Consider the following 18236-nt stretch of genomic DNA (forward strand, 5'->3'; position numbering starts at 1 on the left):
GCCAACTGGGGGACCAAGCTGGGCTGGATTTGCAGCCAAGAACAGAAGGGGAGTAATTATGAGATTTTCCTGGACTTAGTAGCTAACATTATCTGACTAAATATGTCGTCTTCTACATTGGTACCTAAATGCTTTCCAAAGCACTTTTTCCACAAATTACAGTTTTATAATTTAAATACACACAAACATACAATAGAACTATGGTCAGAAGACCTGGGTTTTGATCGTAGTGTGACCTCTTCTGAGATTAGAAGCCTTCTAAAACCATCAGTCCACAGAGAATAATAATACATACCTTTACAAGTATGTCAGTGTGTTACCCTGCTACAACAAAGTACCACAGACTGGGTGGCTTAAACACAAGAAATTTATTTCCTCACAATTCTGGAGACTAGGGTCTGAGATCAAGTTGAAGGCAGTGTTGGCTTCCTTTGAGGAGTCCTTCTTTGGCTTATAATAGCAGTCTTCTTCCTATGCTTCACATAGTCCCCTATGTGCATATGTCCTAATATCTTCTTGTAAAGGCGAAAGTCATGTTTGGTTATGGCCATTTTAATAATCTCACTTCAACTTTACTTCTTTAAAGACCCCATCTCCACATACAGCCACATTCTGATGTACTGGGCCTTAGGACCTCAATATATGAATTTGGAGAGAATACAATACAGTCAATAAGACGGTTGATGAATGTTTTGAGGATCAGATTGAATGAGATCAAAAAAGTGAAGGTATTTGGCTCTTAGTAGATATTTTATAAGTGCCAATTAAATCTAAACAAGTAATTTTTAAAGTATCCATTTTATATCATTATTTACTACAATTTTATAGTATCTATATCTAATGTAAAATTTTCCAGAAACATCTGATGTTGATAATAGATTTTAAATAAGAAATCTATACTTCTTATAGGGATGCACAACTGCAATCCTATAATAAAGTAATTCAAACTCTTGAGTTAATTCCTTTGCTGCCTTTGAGGTTCAGCAGTAACCATGGAGAAATTACTTCCCTTCAGTATACATGTGATCATACTGCTCATAAAAATCATAAAAATTTTCTCTTTGGGGGAGTTCTGAGAATTTTAAAGAAAGTGAAAGTGAAGCCGCTCAGTCGAGTCTGACTCTTTGCGACCCCATGGACTGTAGCCTATCAGGCTCCTCCCTCCATGGGATTGTCCAGGCATGAGTACTGGAGTGGGTTGCCATTTCCTTCTCCAGGGGATCTTCCCGACCCAGGGATCAAACCCCGGTCTCCCACATTCCAGACAGATGCTTTCACCTCTGAGCTAATTGGAGTTAATTTTCTTCAAGGCCCTGTATCTAAAGAGTCAAAATTTTAAGTTTGATAGTTTGACTCATATCCAAGATGTGTGTAAATGTGTATATATGTGTTTCCTATACATGTAGGAAAACTGTAAAAATAGAAAAATCCTGTGTAATACTAATAAATACTTTAATAATCAATAAATACCATATCAATAAATGCATTATTACTGTAATTCATACATAAAAAATAGATGAAACTCTCAATACTTTTGAAGGGACTAGTCTGGGCAGGGGCTTCCCAGTGACTCAGCAGTAAAGAATCCACCTGCAATGCAGGAGACCAGGTAGGAAATGACAACCCACTCCGGCATTCTTGCCTGGGAAATCCCATGGACAGAGGAACCTGGCAGGCTACAGTCCAAAGGGTCACAAAGAGTTGAACATGACTTAGGGACTAAACAACAACAGTCTAGGCAAGAAAGAGAAAAGAGAAGGACTTCTCCAATACTTTCATCACTGAATTACTTTTCTTAAAAACTATCAGCTCCAGTTTTATGATGATTTTTAGTAGCTATGAAGTGTGTTCATTTAATAAACAAATATCACATATACTAATAGAAAAATACAGATATCACTTGAATCAAGTAAGTTTGCTCTATGATTCTTAGTGAAGGAGAACAAAGAAATCAATTACAGAACCTGCAACCTGAAACAAGCATTTCACTTGTATGCTGGAATATGTTGTTTCAGGTGAAGGAAACTACGTGCAAAGTAGATGACTGTAGCCCAACTGGATAAGAAAAACATTGTAAACACCTAGAGTCTAGAAAAAAGAGAAAAAATGAAATTACTTTCTAGTATCTATAATTATAGAGGCAGCATGGAGAAAATTTCAGAGAGTCCAGGGAATTTGGGAAAGATAGGAAATACTGAGCAATTCAAACTGCTAGAGTAGGTAGGGATTCAGTGAACTACTTCTCTTAAAGTGAAATAAAGATCAGCACATTAAAAACACCCCCCACATAAAACTTTTAAAACTCATTTTTTGTATACTGTCTTCCCTCGATATACATCACTTATACTTGTAAGAATGTGACAAGATTAAAAAACAGAAAATCCACTCCCATTCCCTTTCCATTTGGTCTTCACCTTCAGCAATCCATGCCCCATCAGAAAAAAAAAAAAAATCAAGTATTTCATTTGTCGGGCTTCCCAGGTGGCACGGTGATAAAGAATCCACTTGCCAATGCAGGAGATGCAAGAGATCTAGGTTCAGTCCCTAGGTATGGAAGATCCCCTGGAGTAGGAAATACAACCCATTCATTCTTGCCTGGAAACTTTCATGGACAGAGGAGCCTGGGGGGCTACAGTCCATAGGGTCACAAAGAGTCAGAAATGACTAAGCAACTAAGCACACACATTTCATTTGTCAAAGGAGGTACCTGGTAAATAACCTTAAAATCCTGGGCCCTTAGGAGAAGGATGAGGCATTTCAATTCTGGAATTGAGGCTAATAGAGTTCCTCATCTCACTTCCTATCCTGGGATAGAAAATTGAGACCATTCACACTCATAGCTTAACTATTGGCACTGAGAACTGAGGTCACCTGTGTCAAAATGACAAATTTACTCCAGGCAATTCTTTTCTAGGAAGACAATTCTATGAAATAGTAAATAATTTCACCATTTCCTTCAGGAACTTCTTAAAATGAGGTATAATACTTCATCTTCTCATTTTCCCATATTCTTCCTAATTTTTTAAGCTTGCTTTATATTTTGAACTAAGAGGCAAATGATAATTTTCAAGATAATTGTCATAAAATAAATGGCATTTTGAAGATAAGATTTAACTTCAAGTCATTTTATGTTATATTTAGCTAAGAGGAAAATTTTCTCTCCCCATCCCGCAATATTTTTTTTAATATACAGCCCTGGAATTTTTTATTTTAAATGTTAAGTGACTGTTATACATCTACTTAAATTACTTTTAATACAATTCACAAGCTATTATTCCTGAAAACCATTTCTGAAATGCATTGACAGTTGGCAATGTGTTCATTTCTTTGTTAACAGAAATGCCATTATTTTGGACTGCTCCTAAAGTCATATAATTAGAAATTTTGGTCCAGAACAAGAAGTAAATAAAAAATGTATTCATCTAATAGTAGATGATAATAGGTAGAGGTGACAAAGATGATGATAAGTAATAAACAACTAGATATAGACATTCATTTTACATTTTTATTCCATGTGTAAATTATTCTATTAATTTTAGCAAATAATACACTATGTTTTTCAGTGACTTAACAAACACATCTCTTAAAAATGTCTATAACTTTAATGTATAGACATTATGATCTCAAAATGAGCTGTACAAAATGTATTTTTATTATTTATACGTTCCTGAATGTGTTATATGAGATTAAGAGACAACTTCAAATAAATGAATTTTACTGTAAAGTTTACTATTAAATTCATAATCCCACAATTCATAGTCTGTTACTCAAATCATGATAAATATCAAATTATCTATAGTATAAGATTTTAAAATATTAAAACTAGACTGCACAAAGATAATTATGTTTTGTAGAAAATGGATTGGTAGGCATTTTATTTTTTTTAGGCATTTTAAATTGATGCTTATCAGCAACAAATTTTTTGCTGAATAACAATTATTTTTGTTAAAAAACTCCCTTGAGGCTTAATGTATATACTTTTAAGATCATTTTGAAGCATATTTATATAACATAAAATTCACCCATTTTAAGTGTAAAGTAGTATGGTTTTATTAAGTATATAGAGCTGTGCAACTACTACAGGTGTAAGCTTTGGAACACTTTACTCACCCTCCCAAAATCCCTCATTCCCCTTTGTGATCAAGCTGTTCCTCACCCCCCAGCCTCAAGGCAAGCACTGGTCTGTCTTCTGCTGTTGTATTTTGCTTTTTCCAGGACTTCACATTCATATTTCCTATGTCTTTTGTGTCATTTAGTTTTTTACTTGTCATTATATTTGTAAGATATTTCTACATCGTTCTGTGTGTCAATCGTTTATTTTGCTTTATTTGCAGTTGTATTCTGTTGAATGCATATGCCACATTTTGTTCACACATGGACCAGCTGATAGGTATTTGAATGTTCCTATTGTTTGGTTACTATGAATAATGCTGCTATGAACATTTGTGTACAAATCTTTGTGTGGACATATATTTTCATGTTACTAAGGTAAACCCGTAGGAGTAGAATCACTGCGTCACGTAGTAGGTGCATGTTTCAATTGTTAAGACACTGAGAAAACTGTTTCCAGTAGCTGAACCACTTTTCACTTTCACTAGCAGTGTATGAGAGTTTTAGTTGTACCATATCTTCACCAACACTTGATGTTTCAGTCTTTTTGAGAAATTCTACTATGAGTACAGTAGTATCTTACTGTGGTTTAAATTTGCATGTCCTTAATGACCAATCAAGTTGGACATCTTTTTGTGAAGTACCTGTACAGATCTTTTCCATTTCTTAAAATTGATCATTGAGTTGTAAAAGTTCTAAATTAGGTCTGGACACAAGTCCCTTGTCAGATATATGCTTTACACATATTTTTTCCCCAAGCTGTAGCTTGCCTTTTCATTTTCTTAATGATATCAATAAGCAAAAAATTTTAATTTTTTAAAGTCTATATATCAGTTTTTAAATTTATGGTTCATGCTTTTTGTGTGTTATCTCAAGGTCACAAAGTTTTTCTTCTACACTTTGTTCTACTCAATGTATGTGGTTTTGCTGTTACATTGAGGCCAGTGATCTATTTTGAATTAATATTGGTATATGGAGTGAAGAGCGATTAAAGTTCATTTGTTTTCCATGTGGGTATATAGTTATTCCAGAAACATTTCTTGAAACGCCTATTCTCTTCCAATTGACATTCTTTGATACCTTTACTGAAAATCAACTGACCACATAAGTGTAGGCCCCTATCTGGATGCTCAATTCTGTTCCATTGATCTATATGTCTATCCTTAATCCTGCAAAACAGGATAATGTTTAGAGAAAACTAATCATGTTCAATACCTTTCACTGAAACATACAATTTCTCTAAATTTAAATATAATAATAGGCAAACAAGGATGATTAATCTTTCCTTACAATGTATTCTTTACTACTGTCTAAAACAAAAGTGATAATTATTAGATCATTTTGGATATTTTTACTGGATGTGGAAAAAATAAAAGGAAAAACCTATTGTCTGTTGTAGTAAACTCTTATTAACTACTGTGAAGGGTAAATTCATTAAGAAGAATAATTTCCAAATTTAAGAGGGTTAAATAAATATGATTATGAGAAAACTAAAGCATAGTAAGAATACACATAGTTCTATTAAACTGGTTAAAGTCTAACCACAGATGAATTACAACCATGGGTATAAAACATAATATTAGGTGATGTAATGACAGAATCATTGTCAGTAATTTTGAGAAATGGAAACCACAAGACATGATAGAAGACTGAAGATGCACAGATGTTTTCATTTTCAAAACATAAAAAAATAGATTCTAGAAACTGAAGGCTAATAAGCATAATATCTAAAGCTGATAAAATTAAAGAGATAAAGATATATTTTATCAACAATTTTTTCAAATGATCATTGGGAGATAAAATAACTTTTCACCAAACTAAATCCCTTAAATCACACACCTGAAAATGACTATTACAGACCCTGAATTACTGTGACTAGTAAATATCTTTTTTTTTTTTTAAGTAAAGCAATCTCTTTCATGGGAAAGGAGGGTTTACTGTTTTCTGATAATCACAGGAAAATACATTTATCCAGCTCTAAGATTTCAGGAAGATGCCTTCACATGCATCTTGCTATATACCTTTTAAGTATATACCTTACAGATGTTGGAACTAAAGACTAAGAGTTGTGTTAAATATAGATTGTATGACCAGTAAATAATGCAATGGACTCTCAACTTGAGTCAGGTTCTGACTTTGATGTATATACTCTTCCCATATGTTACAATTTCTTTGATTAATCCAAAGACAAAGTAAAGCAAACTCAAACCTTTCTCTGAGAAATCATACAATGGAAAGAAAGAAAATAAATGAGGTAAACAAACAATGGTATCCAAACAAAATTATTTTTAAAATATTGTGTACAATTCTAGATTTAAAAAACAGAAAAACTTGGGACTTCCCTGGTGGTCCAGTGGCTAACACTCTGCACTCCCAATGCAGGGAGCTGGGTTTCAAGCCCTGATCAAGGAACTAGAATCCACATGCCTCAACTAAGAGAGTTCACAAGCCTCAACTAAGACACGGTTCAGCCAAATAAATAAATAAATAAACATATTAAATATTAAAAAAGTAGAAAAACTTGCTGAATGGTACTGTTCTCAAATTATCAAAATTGATGCCTCCTTCTCTGTGCATGGTAAGCCTAGAGACATCAAGCATGCATGTACATGCTCAGTTGCTCAGTCGTGTCTGACTCTTTGTGACTCCATGGACTGTAGCCCACCAAACTCTTCTGTTCATGGAATTTTCCAGGCAAGAATACTGCAGCAGGTTCCATTTCCTCTTCCATGGGATCTTGTCAGCCCAGGGACTGAACTCACATCTCCTGCATCTCCTGCATTGGCAGGCGAATTCTTTACCACTGAGCCACCTGGGAAAGGGACACCAAGTATAGACTAAGAAATACCCAGAAGTGGAATATATGAATTTTGAAGTTCAGGGAAGAGTTAAGGCTAATAATATGAACCTGGACCAGTCAGTCATTTGTGATATTTAAATCCATGAGACTGAAGAGATCACTAGGAAGCGAGTATAGACAGAGAAGACCAACAAGTGGGTCTTGGGACATTTGGAAACATAAGGGAGATTCATTAAGCAAGACTGATTGGAGGCAGCCAGGGAAGTGAAGAGAAAAACACAGGACTGGGTCCTGAAAACTAAATGAAGTGTTTCAACAGGTGGAAATGGTCCACTGTGTTAAATGCTTCTGAGAGAGCAGATCAGATAAGACCGAGACTTGAAGCAAAGTGGAGATGGGACAAGAACAGTTTCAGAGGAAGAGGGACAGAACCTAACTGGAGCTGGTTCAGGATAAAATGAGAAAGGACAAAACAGAGACAGACAGTACTTTTAAGAGTTTTTCTATAGTGAGGAGCAGAAAAAAAAAATCAGAAGTTGAAGGGCAATATATGATCAATGGGCAAATTGTTTGTTTTTTTAGGTTGAGAAATTTTACAACATGTTTCTAAGTTGGTAAAAAAAAAAATAATCCTATAGAAAAAGAAATATTGATGAGGTAAAAGAGAGGGGAAAACATTTTAGCAGAAAAAGCCTGGAGTGGTTTAGAAATAATAGTATTTGGTGCACAAATGGAGGATTTGGTGTGAGTTGGCAGTCCATCCATTTCACTCAAGCAAGGCAGTGTATACAGGTACAGATGTTGTTTGACCAATAGATTTAAGGAGGGTTTCAGGAAGCAGACACTGAGAAAAGTGAGGAACCTAAAATGATTACTGGGGAGTGACTTCTATGAAAGGAAAAGACATGGGTTGGGGGAGCCATCAGACCACTATGTAAATAAATTTTTAAAAAAACTACTAAGCTATCATTTTTTTAAAGACATATCCTCAGACATAAAAATACTTAGAAAAAATATACTACACATACAACTGTCCAGAAATTTTTTCTTGAAAATATGACAAATGATTGAGCAAATAATCAAAACAACTCTCAGAGGGGAAATCGTGTTATGAAATGGCTGGTAATCAAGTAAAACAAAATTAAGTCTAATTACTTGTTTTTAATAAATAGCTCTGCAACTTATATTAAAAACCAAAGGCTTAGATAACATTTAAGCTGGATCTGAAAACAATATTTAGACAGATGAAGAACTGGGAGAAGAGCATTACAGACAGAAGGAACAACATGGGAGCATTTCCTTAAGCCTGGAATGGAGATAAGCACAAATTAGATGTGACAGGAATCAGATCGTGCTGTCTTGCAAGCCATGTTAAAGATTTGGAGATTTAAGTATACTGAACATTGGTCATATATTTTGGGTAGAGGACTGACATATCTGCACTCTATTTTAACCACATCATTCTGGTTGCTCTTTAAAAAGGCAGGTGGGAGGCTGGGCAAGGATGAAAACTGAGTGGCTACTGAAGGTAAGAAATCATGCTGCTTGGACCAGGAAGGAATGTAGAGAAGTAAGAAGTGGTAAGCAGTTGATAAATTGGAACTCTGTATAGAGAGGCTCAATAGGACGAGCTAATGGACTGCACGTACATGAGGAAAAGCTGAGGGAGACTGCAGAAACAAAGATGCAGAATTTTGACTGGGAGGGTGCTAGGGCTGTTTACTAAAATGAGAAACAAAAGATTATCATGGTGGATGTTAGCATGGGGAAGAGAAATGGGGACCAAGAGCTCTACTTTGAACATTTTAAGTATGAGATGCTTTGGAAACATCCAAACGAAGATGTTAAGAAGTTCAGGATAGTGGTCTGAGTAAAAGATACATTTTTGGAAGTCTTGGCATATAGAAGATACTTACAACTACAGTAAATGAATATTACCTGCAAAATGAAAAATGAAATCCTAGCATATAAGGGTTAGATAGAAAAGAAGAAAATAAAGGATATGTAAAAGAAACAAACCATGACTTCAGAGAAAATCCAAGGGAGTGTTAGAATCATGAGTCAAGAGCAAGAAGGAAGTATTCAGTTGTGCAAAAACTACAAAAAGTCTCATAAATATGAAGACATGCACATTTTTGTCAGATGTTGCAACATAAAGGCTAATGATAACAAAAACAGTTTCAGTTGACTTGCGCTGGCAGGGGTGAAACTTCAGGTTGTGGTGGAATTGAGAAAAAAGAGAATGTGAGGAAGTGGAGACAGCTTGTTTCAAGTAACTCTTCTGAGAAATGTGGCCCTGCAGAAGACTGGAACAATATCTTGGAGAAAGACTGGAGAGAGACAAAAGCTCCAGAGAAGTTTGTTGGGTTTTGATTTTCACTTTAAGGATGGGAGATACAAGTATACATTTGAATACTGATACATAATCTGATAGGAAGTAGTTGAAGATATGAGGAAGATAGGGTTTAACTGAAGGAGTGAAATGTCTTCAGAAGGCTTTAAACCCACCAGTAGACTGAGAGAATGTAATCTTGTTTTCACCAGTCAATAGTTTTTGAGTGCTATATGCAAAGCTCACTACTAGGCACCAGTGCTGTAAAAGTGAAGAAGTGAAGTGAAGTGAAATGAAGTGAAGTCGCTCAGTCGTGTCCGACTCTTTGCGACCCCATAGACTGTAGCCTACCAGGCTCCTCTGTCCATGGGATTCTCCAGGCAATAGTACTGGAGTGGACTGCCATTTCCTTCTCCGGGGATCTTCCCAACCCAGGGATCGAACCCAGGTCTCCTGCATTGTAGACAAACGCTTAACCATCTGAGCCACCAGGGAAGTAAAAGTGAAGAAGATAGCCAATAAGCCTGCCCTCAAAGACTGTAATTTTTAATGTGGAAGAAAGAAAACATGTAAACAAGTAAATTAATATATAAGATTATTTTGAATATTAATAATTGCTATAAAGCAGTCAAGAGAGTCCAAGTACTAGAGCCAGACCATGCTCTGCATGCCTCCGTGTGTTAGCCAAAAACCAAAATCAAATAGGAGCTTCCAAATCTTGTGACCCAGGCAAAACTCCACTTCTCTTTCTTTTAAAACTCATAGCCTCACAAGCCATTCATCACAAGCCATGGTCTCCGTACACATCCCTCACTATCCAGCCATTAATCCCTATACTGATTTGTACATCACATTTCCTGAGTCAATCTTCCATCCCTCTCCAGTGCACAAAATCTTTCCACCCTGAGTCCTTCTGGAACACAAGTCATCAACCAAATCATATTTCCTTAATGTCTTCTTTAAAATATTCCTTCTACTAAATTTATTTACTGAACCCTGTCTCTTCGCTACAGCCCCTGCTTCAAGCAGTGGTAGTTTTCCCTCCCTGTCTTCATATCACAGATCCTGACAGTGCAGTCAGTGTTTAGTGCTTTATTAATGCTTCCAGAACATTTTCCTTCCCTCTCCCCTCATCTTTGAATCTTGTACTGTCAGACTACTGCACCCATTACCACTCTTGTTGAAGTTACCTTCCAACCCCACAGTTTACTCCTCCCTTGATCCTTGAACATTTTAGCTTCTGGACCACTTCACTCTAAGATTCCTCCTATTCTTACTCTTGGGGATTTTGAGATTCTCACTGACAATCCATCCAATACCTTGGCCTCTCAGTTCTTTAGTCTCCTCTCCTCCAATGACATTGTCTTTTACTCTGTTACTCACCCTAAAATCATTCTAGATTTTTCATTACCATTAATTAATCTCTATATAATCTCAATTTCCCTGGTGCCTCAGACAGTAAAGCGTCTGCCTGCAATGTGGGAGACCCGGGTTTAATCCCTGGGTCAGGAAGATCCCCTGGAGAAGGAAATGGCCACCCACTCCAGCACTCATGCCTGGAAAATTCCATGGACAAAGGAGCCTTGTAGGCTACAGTCCATGGGGTTGCAAAGAGTTGGACACGACTGTGCGACTTCACTTCAATCTCAATTTCAAACATTCCATCTTCTAATCTCTACCTTATTTCTAGAATCTCAATTCCAGACACCCTTCAATACCATTGGGATCTACAATTCATTGATCCTACCACTATCTCATTGTCTCTTACCCTTTCGCTCATCTCCTTATTTCTTTCTCTCTCTCTCCTTGGTATTATGGGTTGAACTGTGACCTCTCTAAAAATATGCTGAAGTCCTAGTACGTGTACATAGTAGTCCCCAGCAGCTGTGAATGTGATCTTATTTTAATATAGGGGCTTTGCAGATGTAATCAATTGAGGTCATTAGGATAGTTCTTAATCCAACATGACTAGTGTCCTTAACAGAAAGAGGAAAATTTGAACACCAACACTTAGAGGGAAGACCACCACGGGAAGACAGAGGTGAGATCTGAACTATACAAGCACAAGCCAAGGAACACCCGCTATCGGAAGCGGGAAGAAGAACACGGCCCTGCCAACACCTTGACTGCACATTTCTCACCTCCAGAACTCTGAGACAACACACTTCTGTTATTTTAAAGTACTAACTTTACGGTACTCTGTTACAGAAGTCCTGTTAAACTAATACACCAGGTTAAACTATATATGGTCAGATAATGACATTATGATAAAAGGTATTAAATGGCCAAATGATAAAATCATTCCCATGCATACACTCTGAATTAATTCCCTTGTCTCTCACTTTATTGTGCTTGACTAAACAATAAACACTGATAAAATTCCATTTTCATCTTTCTTCATGACTACACTTGCACAGTAAAGCCTGGTTTAAGAAAAATACACAACCATATTGATTGATCTTACATAAAATACATGGTTATTAAATGCAATTGGACTCTAATGGTCCTTGGCAATTATACTGTATTTCTCTAGTCCACTCATTCCTCCTTTCTCCTATGAAACTATTTCATCTCTCTCTTAAAAATCTCCAAAAACTCCTCCCTAATCCTTACTCAGAGTAAATGTCCTATTTCGATAAACTTTCTAAAAAAATTTCCACAAGCTCCCAGGACATCATCTTATCTACATGTCCTCATGTTATCTACAGGTCCTCATGTTCTTTGCCTTCCATCTGTGTTCTTAGCCCTTCCCTTTAGACAATACATTATCCCCTTCTCTACTCAAAGAAATTGCTCTAAAAATGTCCTTTCCTTCCTCTACCATAAAACTTTCCTTCCCTACCAGATCATTTCTACTAGCTATTATTTCTCCCTTCTTAAAAAAAAAAAAAAATCAACTTTTTCTCCCACTTTACTTTCAGCCATAGCCCTCTCTTCTTTTCTCCATAAAATAACATCTACTTCAGTTTACCATGACAGTTGCAGTTTACATTTTATTATTAAATACTGGTTTAATTATTAATAGTGCCCTTTTCAAATGCATTCCAGTTTGGATTGTAAATTACATAGCTAGCTTACCTCTTCGTGTAAAACTCCCTAAAACTGTTGTCTGTCTTCATTCTCTCCAATGTTTCACCTTTTATTTTCTCTTGTGCCCCACGACAACCAGATCTTGCCCCCACAATCATCTTTTTGACCTCTGAGCAGCATTTAACAGTCAGCCATTCCCTCCTTCATAAACATTGTCTTCATTAGGCTAAATTTTAGGGCACCACTGTCTGATTTTCCTTCCATCACCACTTCATGGTCTCCTGTCCTGGTTTTTCATCACCTTTCTGGCCTCTGAACACTGGATTGGCAAAGAGCTCATTCTTTAAACTTCTGCTTTTTATCTATATTCATTCTCTCCTTACTATTCTCGCAAGCTATTTAGGGATGGAACTAAAATCCATCATACCTCCCCAACAACACACACTCAGAGTAAAGAGATGCTAAAATAACAATAGATGGTTCTTAATTTTGTCTAAAGAAGAGACTTATCTTCAAGGATTTTGCTTTGCTGAAGATGGGTGTGTACATCACAGCTGAGTGTTTCAGATGCGAAGGCTGAACATTCTACTAGGCATTTAAGTAAGATGCTCACATTAGAAACCATGGATCAACCCTAGACTCTTAGCTTTCATATACCATGTCCAACCCAACAGCAAATTCCCTACAGCTGCACCCAAAATGTATCTAGGCTCCAACCACTTCTCACCACTTCTGTTCCTTTAACACCTTTGATCCTATACCTTTCAGTTGCTAATGTCACACAAAATTAACATCATTATACATTGTGTCCAAAAACAAAAACTAATAATTTTTAATGCATTGTCCTCAAAGTATACAGAAAATAAAATCTGGAGTTACAAACCAAAGTTACAATAATACTAGCCATTGAACTAATTTATTTTTTTAATGTATTAGTCTCTTAAATCTTGTATAAAACAAAGAGTGGAGTCACACACCATTGTTACAATAATACTAGATGTTATAATTGTCTATATATTTACTTTTACTGAAACTTTTATTCCTTCATATGACTTCAAGTTACTGTCTAATTTCCTTTCATTTCAAACTTTGTATGCCTGATTTTTAATGATGACAGTCACTACTGGTAAGAGTGCTCCTGAGGACACTAACTGTGTTCAAGCCTTTTGGAAAGTAGTTTCTATCTTGGAAAATTCATGGTCTTCGATGCAGTTATTCCATTTTTGGAAATCTATCCTAAGAAAATAATCCCAAAATATAGGCAATCTTTTCGAACAAAAATGTTTGTTAGAGTTACTTACATTAGTGAAACAGTGGCCAAGACCCAGATGATTAATAATAGAGCAACTGTTACATAAACTTAGTATATATACTCAATAAGTCTTATATAATAATAAAATTATATCTATAAAGCATTCAAAGTGCTATGGGGAAATGGTTCATAGTATATTAAGAAGAAAAACTATTCCATGATTCAGTTCAGTTCAGTCGCTCAGTTGTGTCCAACTCTTTGCAACCCCATGAACTGCAGCACGCCAGGCCTCCCTGTCCATCACCAACTCCCGGAGTTTACTCAAACTCATGTCCATTGAGCCGATGATGCCATCTAGCCATCTCATCCTCTGTCATCCCTTCTAGTCCTACCCCCAATCCCTCCCAGCATCAGGGTCTTTTCCAATGAGTTAACTCTTTGCATGAGGTGGCCAAAGTACTAGAGTTTCAGCTTTAGCATCATTCCTTCCAAAGAACACCTAGGACTGATCTGCTTTAGAATGGACTGGTTGGCTCTCCTTGCAGTCCAAGGGACTCTCAAGAGTCTTCTCCAACACCACAGTTCAAAAGCATCAATTTTTCGGTGCTCAGCTTTCTTCACAGTCCACAAACGTAAATGCCAGGCAATTTGTGTAATTATAAAATAAAATAATGAGATGTAACATTGATGAAAACATACTTAGTATACTCATATTATTAAGATACTTTAGAAGTGGACAATCCTAGCAATTATGCTAAAAAAAAATACAATGAGGTTGTGATAGGTAGAATAATGCCCCCCCACAATTCACCTCCCTAGAACTTTTTGTTGTTTTATGTGCAAAACTTTTTGTTGTTTTATGTTATTTGTTTTATTGCAAATATAATTTAGACTTTCAAACATGGAGATTATTCTGGATTATCCAAGTAGCTCAGATCTAATCATAGGAGTCCTTAAAAGCTATGAATGTTCTCCAGGGATGGGGGAGCCTGGTGGGCTGCCGTCTATGGGGTCGCACAGAGTCGGACACGACTGAAGTGACTTAGCAGCAACAGCAGAAACAGAAGAGATGAGACAGAATGGGAAGGTCAGAGAGATGTGAAGTGTGAAAAGGACTCAACCTACTGTTGCTCACTTTGAAGATGGCAGAAGGAAGTCTCAAGCTAAAGGATATGGGTGGACTTTGGATGCCAAGAACAATTCCAAGTTGGGAATGACAACCAGCAAAGAAATGGAACCTCAGCCAAACCTGCAAGGAACTGATGTTGGCCAACTGAATGACTTCAAAGCAGATTCAACCCAGGGCCTCCAGAAAGAAATGCAACCGGACTAACACCTTGATTTCAGATTCTCGTGACTCTCAGAAGCGTTCCCAACTGAACCATACTGTACCTACTGAACTGTGAAATAGTAACTTGTAGTTTCTTATGGCAACAGTAGGAAACTAATGCAGAGGGTGAAACATAGATCAGCTTAATAACAAATGACATAAGCACACTATAAAGAGGAAAGGAATACATACCTTTCACTTTTTTCTTTTTTTTTTTTTTTGCTGTGCTACACAGTATACGGGATCTTAAGTTCCTGGACCAGGGATCCAACCTGTGCCCCCTGCAGTGAAACGCAGTCTTAACCCCTGAACCACCAGAGAAGTCCCACCTTTCACATATTTTTGATCATGGAGACAACATGCATACTATAAAAGGAAGCTTAATAGTATTCCTGGATGGACTGAGAGAGTATTGTGCTTAATAAAATACAATAAACAAATACTTTGTTATTGCTAATATGTGGAATCTAAAAAATAAAACAAATGAACGTATTTTATATAACAAACAGAAACAGACTCACAGATACAGAGCACAAATTAGTGGTTATCAGTTGGGAGAGGGAACGGGGTATGGAAAAGACAGGGTATATTATAGGATACATTGTACAGCACAGCCATTATTCTGTAGTAACTTTAAATGGAGTAAAATCTATAAAAATATTTAATCATTATACTGTATCCTTAAAATAGTATTAAGAGGCTATCACCAAAAAGGGTTAGAAGGAGAAAAAAAAAGGTTGTCATGGGTGTCAAACCACTCTAATACAATGATTTGATAATGAAAAGATCAAACGGTCTGGTCATTCAAGGCAGTTTGGGAATTTGGGTGCAATTAAGAAAGGTAACTAAGCAGTGGATTGTTAAATACAAATGTTGAACCAACCTGTGAGCTTGGGTATCTGGAAGTAAATGTGCTGACTCTGATCAAGTCATACGGTTAATAAAATCATTTAATTATACTTGATCTTAGCCAAAGGCCAAGAAGAGGTATTAAAACCATTTAATTATAGATCCACATTGTGTCACTCTTTTCTCAGGTCAGCACCTCTAGATGAAGACTGACTGCGAAGACATGAAACTCATTTTCCTGGTGCTGTGTGCAAGGTCCTTGGGACGAGAATAATACAGGTAGTCTAGGTTTAGATAGGAACTGGCAGGCTATGGCCAACTGCCTATTTTTGTGAAGTTTTACTGGAACATCGCCATATCCATTCCTTTTCATATTGTCTGCAGCTGTTTTCACTCTGCGATGGCAGAACTGAGTAGCTGTAACAGATACCACATTGTCCACAAGATACCATTTGGCCCTTTACAGAAAAAAAAAGAAAAAACCCACCTGCTGACTCCTGGACTAATGAATACAAGGCTTAAATGAAATGAGGTAAATGGAAAAATGTACACTGAGGTTTAAAAAAAATAAATTACAAATATAAAGGACAGGAGAGACCTGACTCAGCAATAACATATGAACGAAAAAGTCCTAATGGTTACAAACCAGTACATATTTTGTATGGACGGGAAAAAGTCCTTAAAAACCAAGTAGACATATTCTTGTGCTGTGCTAAGTCACTTCAGTCATGTCCAACTCTTTGTGACCTTATAGACTATAGCCCGCCAGGCTCCTCTGTCCATGGGATTCTCCAGGCAGGAATACTGGAGTGGGATGCCGTGCCCTCCTCCAGGGAATCTTCCCAACCTAGCGATTGAATCCATGTCTTCTCTGTCTCCTGCATTGCAGGTGGATTCTTTACCCACTGAGCCACTTGGGAAGCCCCAAATGTACCCTTAGATTACCCTAGAAGAATCAGTATCTGGACCAGTAGTTGCAGTTCTTCTGGCATTAACCATGCTCCAATACATACTCTTCTCTCCAACCTGTTCTCTGCCTAGAACCTTATCATTCTGGTTAATGAACACATCTTTCAGACTTTAGCTTAGATATCATCTCCTCTGCAAAGCCTTTGATTCCCCAACTGTAGGTTACATGTACTTACCTATTGTGGCATTTAACTCATCATATTAAAATTGAAATTTACTTGTCTAGTTCCCTGTGTGGGAGATTTAATCCATGTGGGCAAGGACAGGTAGCTGGTATCCTAATACCAGACTCAATGCCTGCCATGTAATAGTTTTAAACATGTTTTGGGTTAATGAATCCCATTATAGTTCTCATCAGTTAGACCACATGGTATTAAGTATTCATTTGAGCAAACTGCTGGTTCCCCACTCAAATCTATCACTTCCCTGCAGGCAGAGCCCTAATTTTAACCAGTGGTGGTTTTGGCAGGAATGTGATATACTTCAGTAAGAGACATGACGGCACATCTGATGAGGAATTTCTGAAAAGGAATTTTACTTTTAAAAATAAAGAAAGTCACCAGTGTACATTTTTATATTATTTGTGCTTCAACTTCTAAAATGTTCACACAAATGGCCTCTGGGCATATTAAAGAACTGCACAAAAAGTGGATCAAAACAAAAATCAAAGTGGAAGCTGACTCAGCAAAATATATTAACAAGACACTGAATTCTGAAGGCAAAAAGTGGGGTAGAGGACTTTATAAGCATGTAAGAATTGTGAAGTATTAACTGGACCCCCACTAAAATTATAGGAAAGGCTTACACATATGATTACAGTTACTCTTAAACATCTGTGCTAATGCAGCAATTATCTACCACTTTTAAAAGATATACTTGGCATTGGCATGTTTTTATACTGAGAATATGGCAATGCCTAAATGGCACCCCACTCCAGTATTCTTGCCTGGAAAATCCCATGGACGGAGGAGCCTGGTAGGCTGCAGTCCATGGGGTCGTCAAGAGTCAGACATGACTGAGCGACTTCACTTTCACTTTTCACGTTCATGCATTGGAGAAGGAAATGCCAACCCACTCCGGTGTTCTTGCCTGGAGAATCCCAGGGACGGGGGAGCCTGGTGGGCTGCCATCTTTGGGGTCGCACAGAGTCGGACACAACTGAAGCGACTTAGCAGTAGTAGCAGCAAAGTTCTGTAAAGTTACAGAAAAAGGAAACTAAAAAGTTGCTTAGCTTGCTCATTCTGTTTCCCTCTTCAGAACCTTTTGCCTTGCCTTCATAGTTCTAATGCATCATACAGAAAACCTCTTGTTCAACAGCAAGGAAAAGAGAAAGTGAAAATAAACCAGAGTGAAGAAAGCACCAAATGATTATCACAATGTTACATACACTATTAAAAGCAAATGTATTTAAGACAAATGCTAAGATGCCACAATATTATTGCTATGCCAATAAAATTTCTCCAATAGCTCCAAGCTATTGGAAAAGTCCTGACTCACTTTTCTGTAGAAATTGGAATCTTAAGATCCCCACAGATATACTTTTGTGGGCAAATCATTTATAGAA

The sequence above is a fragment of the Capricornis sumatraensis genome, chromosome 4, assembly GCF_032405125.1.
Source record: "Capricornis sumatraensis isolate serow.1 chromosome 4, serow.2, whole genome shotgun sequence".
Taxonomy (NCBI): domain Eukaryota; kingdom Metazoa; phylum Chordata; class Mammalia; order Artiodactyla; family Bovidae; genus Capricornis; species Capricornis sumatraensis.